The sequence below is a fragment of the Asparagus officinalis genome, chromosome 3 (assembly GCF_001876935.1).
Source record: "Asparagus officinalis chromosome 3, Aspof.V1, whole genome shotgun sequence".
Classification (NCBI taxonomy): domain Eukaryota; kingdom Viridiplantae; phylum Streptophyta; class Magnoliopsida; order Asparagales; family Asparagaceae; genus Asparagus; species Asparagus officinalis.
Genome location: NC_033796.1, coordinates 94,292,378 through 94,300,505, shown reverse-complemented (window position 1 = coordinate 94,300,505; position 8,128 = coordinate 94,292,378).

Sequence of the window (8,128 nt, the reverse complement as noted above, 5' to 3'; positions counted from 1 at the left end):
AACGTAATCATCATCAGACGATAACGTTTCCTTCTGAGAGCGAACTACCTTCTTCGGGCTTTCAAAAGTTACGCGCCTCGAAACATGCCTTTTTGGGCGTGAGTTCTCAGCGGGCTCTTGGACTTCAATGCGCAAATTGGTGCGCATAGCTGCCCTGATTTCTTTATCACGTTGGAGGTGACGGCGACCCCCAGCGTGTTGAGTCGTTCTGGGCTTCTTCATTGGGCCCAAACTCTCTTGAACTGGAGCTTTGCCTCTCTCGTCGGGAATTGGACCGAGGCGCTCCAAGACTGACTTCTTCCTTCGGGACGATTCTGCATGATCTCCCGGAGAAGCTATTGGATGCCAAATGGGTTGAATGCATCACTAGATAGACCAAGTCTGGCATTCTCGCACTCTGTGGCAAATGAGGGAAAAGTTTGATCCACATGCTCTCATACCTTTATATCTATTGGATGTCTTAGTTTTCTCTCATCTACATGCCCTTCCTTATGCCACCACATATATTTAGCTGTGTCTTTTGTCATATAGAGCCACTGTAACCAAGGCACTAGGAGAAAATGTCGGAGCACCTTCGCTGGAATTTTCTTCTATTGCTTCACTGATGTGGCTTTCGTGTTGAAGTTTGCGTATTCTTTCTCTAATGAGAAACTCCACACTTTGGACATTCTACAAGTTTCTTATTATCCTTATAATACAGGAAAAAATCATTAGGACAAGAATCGATCTTATTGTAATCTAAACCCACAGCACTAATAATCTTATTCACATCATAACACTTTCCTGGTATGCTATTCTCTACGTCTGGAATTACCTTACGTAGTAAATTAAGAAGCATTTGAAGATATTTATCTATCATTCCGCTCAGGGTCTTAATATGCATCAGTTGAAGAATAAATGACAATCTACTATACTTAGTGTAGTCGTCGTACAAATCCTTCTCGTCATCTTCCAATAACTTCATTAAATTATTGTAGCCCTTGTTGTTCGCGGGAAAAATCGTGTCTTTCTTCTTCATTGATTCCATTGTCATCTTTAAATAACAACTTTTTGAGTTACAAAGATCCGGTCTTTTTATAAGATCCGGTTACAACGAAATCAAAAATAAAGAAAAAGATTACAACTTTCTCCTTTTATCGAACAAATCGCGAGATCCTGTTTGCGGTCACTCGCTTTGTGTGGGTTCTTTGCCGACGCCGGGGTTAATCCGTGGACCACCGCGCGATCTAGATCCGGTCGGATCTACACGATTCGACGGGTATTATTCCGCGAAGGGAATAATAGCCGGGGAGGATTAGTTCACCAAGGAAATAATCGTCCAAATCTCGGGATCAAAGGCCAAGCTTTGATCCAGAGTATAGTCTCGTGTAGATCTCAGATCTGAGCTTTACCTCTCTCGAACTCCTGCCTTTTGTGACGTGGACGCTCGCCTGGGCGTGAATTCCTAGCGGGCTCTTGGACTTCGATGCGCAAATTAGTGCGTGCAGTTGCCTTGAGCTCATTGTCACGTTGGAGGTGACGGTGACCCCCAGCGTGTTGAGTCGTTCGGGGCTTCTTCAGCGGGCCCAATCGTTCCTGAACTGGAATTTTGCCTCTTTCACCGGGAATTAGACCGAGGCACTCCAAGACTGACTTCCTTTTCTGGGATGGTCCTGTGGGATCTCCCGGAGCAGTTGTGGAAATCATCGGCGGTTTGGATTGATTCGCCGGAAGCTGAACTTTCGACGGCTGCAGTTGACGCTCTTGGGTCTGAACCGCCGCTTCAGACTTCGACCTCCAAACTTTGCTGGTTGATGGCGGCTTCTTGGCCCCCTCCTTCTTCAGCTTTCTACGGGCTTCCTTCTTCAGCTTGAGCCCGTGCCTGCGCTGATAGTGCGCGGCGCTTGCGAATGCGCTCCTCCAGCGTTGATCGGTTCCGTTTGACACGGACCCATTCCATTGTTGGCGGCTTGGAGGAACCACCATTCATTGATTGTTGAGGCTTTTTGCCTCTCTTGTTCTTCAGATCCACGTTGTAGCGGATCCCGTCAACTGACTCCATGGCCTTTGCGAATTGTTTCGCAAGGCGTTGACGTTGCCTTTGGCGGGCTCTTTTCGAGAGAGTCACCACGCCCCCTGCGGCAGAAGGGTTGGCCAGAGTAGTTCCGACCTGGTTGGGATTTTGAGGAAACTCACCCGATGCATCTTTGGCATCCAACGGGGCGAGATCTTCATTGGTGTTTTCGACGTCTTCATACCAACGAGTTTTTCTCCTGGAGGAGAGCTTCTTGGACTTGCGGGGGGAGGTTGATCCGGACGAGGACAACAGGTACTCCTCGAACTTCTGCTGGTCGAACTCGTATTCGACCTCCTCCACGACCGGGATCGAGATCCGTGGCTGCGACGCTCCAATCTCGGCAGCGAGATCGGCGGCTCCCACTGTGGTCGCCAGATTGTTCGCGGAAAAAATTGCCTTCATTGAATTCATTGTCATCTTGAATAACAACTTTTTGAGTTACAAAAGATCCGGTCTTTTTTAGATCCGGTTACAACGAAATCAAAGAAAAAAAATAAAAATTACAATTTTCTCCTTTTGAACAAATCGCGAGCTCCTGTTTTGCGGTCGCTCGCTTTGTGTGGGTTCTTTGCCGACGCCGGGGTTAATCCGTGGACCACCGCGCGATCTAGATCCGGTCGGATCTACACGATTCGACGGGTATTATTCCGCGAAACTGGGAACCTGGCTCAAAGAGATGGGCTCGCCTAAACTGCTAGGCTCGCCTGATTTGAGCGGGTCGCCAAAAATGGGAACCTGACTCAAGAGGTTGATTCCTCTCAAGCCTGAATAATAATTCAGGCTGTCGTGGAGGATGAGGGATTGTGCCTCGAGACGAGCGAGAGCTTTTTGTCGCCATTGTTTGGATCTTTTTGAACGAGGAGCGTTCATGTCGACGGCGGAGGCGTAGTCTGCATCGACACGAATGGTCGATTCCTTTTGCACAGGGGTCTGCGAGGATCGTTCATCGATCCACTCAGCAGCCCCTAGACCTGCATTCTCGAGTCTCGGCTCAGCCTCAACTGGTTTGGGGGGAAAGAACCCCCTGCCTCGGCTTGGGTAGATCCCTCAGGCTTGGTTGCCTCGGCCTCTTGGGGCTGGGCCACCCGCACGACTCTGCAGCCATCGCGAGATGTATTGCTGCGAGAAGAGGACGATTGTAAGTACCCTTCGAATTTGATCACAAGGGACTGTATTTCCGCGAGAAGAGGACGATTGCAAGTACCCCTCGAATTTGATCACAAGGGACTCAACAGTAGTCCCTGCAGCAACTTCGTCAGACTGCACCACCACCAATTCATCTGAATGAACGGATTCTCCCACTGTGGTCGCCATATTCTGTAGGTGTAAATTTTGATCTCCCAAAAACAGGGAACTTCGTTTGTATTGATAAGAAGGCTTATTACAAACTAATAAATCAAATGTTTACAACAGAAGCAGAGGAAATGCCCTCTTTGTTTTGTGTGGGTTCCTCGGTGGCGATAGGAAGCCTCGCTCGGTGCTCGTGCCGAGTCTGCTTCCCTTGGACGATCCGATCGAAGTTGCTGGAGAGCTTCAGTACGCAGTAGAAGCTCGAGTCGATGGAGTTCGGGTCTTCTAATTCACCGGCATCAGGGCTCAGAACTAGGAAGTGGCGCTGCAATGCAAAAGTGATGCAGAGAGCTTGTCGTCGACTCCGTTGGGAGTCGAGAGCCAGTGGTTCAGTTAACTGATTGAATTAATCAATTAACTATGTGTGAACCTCTTTCCTGTAGCCGGGTGAGGTTCTTAAATAGAGAAGAGATGGCGTTGCCACTCCTTGAATCATGGGATGTGACCATACACTGTTGAGAGACATCTTGTCGCTCCTCTGTACTACGAACCGTCACTCGATGGGTTGTGCTTCACGTCCTGTCGCCTAGGAGTGGGAAGGTCCACCCTCGTATGTGAGACAGCGGCTGTCCATTACTCGAGTGGATTGGGCCAGCTCACTGTGCGCTGGCGGTTCCGGCTCTTGACTCAGACAGCCGAGGTGAGCTGCATTTATGAATGTTCAGGTCGACTCGACACCTGCCCAATCATTCGTACTGTGAGCGGCCGCTTGACGGTCTTGGGGTACTGTGCCCTCTCCCTCGATTTCGCCGGTGGCTTTCACCCTTCGCTTGGACAACTGAGGTGAGTCGCATTTATGAGGGTGCAGGTTGATTTGGCGTTTTGTCCGATCACTTGTACCGTGAGCGGCCATTCGGCGGGCCTGGAGTGCTGTGTCTTCTCTCTTCAGGCCGAGAGAGGTGGGAAAGCGGGTTCCCGGTACTCGAGTGGGCATGGACAGCTCGCCGAATGCCGGCGGATCCGGCTCCTGATTCGGACAGCCGAGGTGAGCTGCATTTATGAATGTTCAGGTCGACTCGACACCTGCCCAATCATTCGTACTATGAGCAGCCACTTGACGGTCTTGGAGTACTGTGCCCCCTCCCTAGATTTGTGGGGTTTGACCACTGATGTAACTGTTCCCATACTCCAAGTGGGCAGTTGACAGTGAGCTGGCGAGTCTGCAGCTTGGGTCTGCAGGCGAGCTTGGGACTGCAGGCAGAGCTGGGGACTGCAGGCAGACTTGGGTCTACAGGCGGATTTGGGACTGCAGGCAGACTTAGGTTTGCAGGCGGATTTGGGACTGCAGGCAGACTTGGGTCTGCAGGCGGAGTTGGGACTGCAGGCAGACTTGGGTCTGCAGGCGGATTTGCAGGTGCAGGCGAAGCTAGGGACTGCAGACGAACGTGGGTCTGCAGACGAACCTGGGTCTGCAGGCGAGCTTCAAGCCGTTAGGCGAGCTCTAGGGCATGGATCGAAGAATAGGCCATAACTTTCAAACCGTAAGTCGGAATTGGACGAATTATATATGAAAATCGCCTATCTCGACGAGATGGAGCCATCCGAACCCAGCCAAAGGCTTCGGTTTGCTTCCTCCGTTTCGCCAAATTCCTTACGGTTTGGGAGATATCTGCGTTTTCCCCTTTTTATCAGTGTTTTTCCCCTTTTTGCTATTTCGGGCGAGGTTTTAGCAGTTTTGTTCTGAACTTCTCTGATAAAGATTTAAAGGCAATTTTTATTGCCTACAATGTGCAGATACCAGGTTGTAATTGTGATTTGTTGAGGGGCCAAATTGCAAATGTACAACATCTATAAATAAGGGGTTATGGTCCCTAATCTATGGTTACATTCTCTAATTCTCTTCACCCCCATCTAGAGAGAAATTCGGCTAGAGAGAACCCTAAGGTTAGAAGATCAAAACCCATCTCAAGTTCAAGCAATGGATGCCAAAAAAAAAAAAAAAAAAAAAAACACTCCAATCCTCTTTTTATAGTAGTATAGATTATGGTAACATTTAGGTTGCGTTTGGCTATGGGGAAGTATATGAAAGTAAATTTCAAATAAAATACTTTCGAATTATTAGCATCTCTACACATGCAAATGCACATGCAAAAAGTATTAAATTGTAGGGTAAATATGCTAAACCCCATGCACTTTCAGTGTTTTGTAGTAAACCTCCATGAACTTTCAAAATCATTTTAAACCACCCCACGAAGTAACTTTTGCAGAAAACACCCACAAACTTTTAAGTAAATTACAGGAAAAACCCATGAACTTTCAAAAATGCATTCTTCTGTTGTTTTTTGTTTTAATTTATGGCAGTAATCTACAAAACTCAGAAATTTCATGGGTGCTTTCTACAATTCTAAAAAGTTATGTTGGGATTTTAGTGTAATTTTGAAAGTTGACAAGGATTTACTGCAAACACTAAAGTTCATAGCGGTTTAGTGTAATTTACCCTAATTGTGAGTTTACATATATACTTATGAAATAAAGATAAGGGTAATAATCTTGAAAACTGAAGAAATTATTCTTTTCACCTTATATTTGTCTAGTTTGGATTTCATATTTCAAGTTGCGACTTTATCAATTATAGCATTTTCTATTACTGCTGTCTATATAAGATTTGGTTCTAGAACAAAGTCCAACTCTAAACTTATTTTTATTTTAGTCCCTTTCTTCACGGGTAGAAATAACAATAGTAAAGGAATTAATTAATATTAAAAGAATTAATTTGAAACAACTTATAAGAGAAAAGGGTTGGATTTTTTTGGGTGGTGGTGGTTGTTATAACAATAAATCATTAAATGTGAAAACCACCTTCCTGGGCTAACATGTGTCTCGTTCCTCGTTTAATCAAATATGACCAGAGTCCAGACAACTCAAGTAGCTTTTGTAGCCAACCCATCAAGTCGATAACTTGTGTGGCCGACTAAAAAGATGGTACTTGTCGGCCTACCCATCAGATCGACCTTATAAGCACTCGCACTCGGCCTGTTGTTCTACCCGACAACTTGCATAGCTAATTAGAAAGGCGATGTTTGCCGGCCTCCAACCAGACGATTGAAGAGACAGTAGTTTCCTTGAACCTCTCGCTGATAGCCACCTACCCTCGCATTAACTGCTCTAAGAAAGTCATCATTGCTTTAGCCCCCATAGTCTTTATAACTCATTGGACCCGGTCGGCTCCAAGCACATGCTTTCCTCTGCACATTGAATGACTGGATGCCTCTTATGAGCCTTTTTATGTGTAGGAGAGAACATTAGGCTTTAGAACCGGACATATGAAGAAGCTTGAGGACCCTAACCCCACACTAATCCCTAAATAAACCCCCTGTTCGATAACTGACATCAACAGTGTATGAACTTGAGTGGGAAAATAGGAAGTAAGTGAAGAAGAGGAGTTCAAAGTTGCATGAAAGCAGAAGAAGTTACCCCACATAGTGCAGCTTCCTTTTATAGCAGATCGGAAGGGCAAAAAGGTAACATGTGCTAAGTCCAGATAGGCAGTTGAGTCGGCAAATGCCTTACAGGTGTCGCCCACTGAAGAGGGTGAGTTATCCAGTCATTTAATGTGGCGAGGATAGCAGGTGATTGAAGCTGACCGGGTTCGATGAGTTATAAAGACTATGAGGGCTAGAGCAATAATAACTTTGTCAGAGTAGTTAATGCAAGGGAAGGTGGCTGTCGGCGAGGGGTTCGGGTAAACTACCGCCTCTTTAATCATCTAGTTGGAGGCTAGCAAACACCACCTTTCTAGTCGGCTACGCAAGTTTTTGGCTGGAACAACATGCCGAGTGCGTGTGCTTATAAGATCGATCTCGTGGGTAGGCCGATAAGTATCACCTTTTTAGTCCGACATGTAAGTTATCGGCTCAGCTATAAAAGCTGCTCAGGTTGTCTTGACTCTGATCATATTTGATTAGATGAGGAATGATATCGGCTTGATGAGTCAGCTATAAAAGCTGCTCAGGTTGTCTTGACTCTGATCATATTTGATTAGATGAGGAATGAGACACGTGTCGGCCCAGGAAGGTGGTTTTCACATTTGATGATTTATTGTCATGACATACACTAACAAGATCGTCAGAGAAATAACTGGAGAATCCAACTCTAGCCTCTCATGAGCCTTTTAATGTGCAGGAGAGAACATCAAGCTTCAGAACTGGACATCTGAAGGAGCTTGAGACCCTAACCCAACACTAATCCCTAAATAAATCCCCTTTTTGATAACTGGCATCAATAGTTTAGCGCCCACCGTGGGGCTGATCATCCTTCTTCATGCAAAATGTCTAGTTCTTAATGCCCAGGTCGACCCGTTAACCCACTCTTTGAAGAATCACACACTTGCTATGTTACTCAGGCCCAGTTGGAAGAATCCGCGTAGAGGATCTCTTAACCTTTCCAGGAATAGTTTGCTGCGTTCACAAATGAACTTCTTAGCCGGATTCCTCCCTAACAACCATCCTCCTCATTTCCTCCGCCTCTGGTAGGACAACCCTCAGCTGTTCCTCCACCTCTGATTGAGTCAACCGTTCGTCCCTCCTCCATCTGCACAGGCCACATAAGCTAGACAGTAAGAAGAATACGCTGAATACATCTCTCCCTAGCCTCGCTAGAAAACTCTCTTTATAGCTCCTCCCCGACACTATTGGCAGTATGTGGAAGCAATGGGGAGTACCCTAACTTTGGTTATGATGACCGAGAGCACTCTACGGGGATGACATCGCGTGGCCCTCAGCA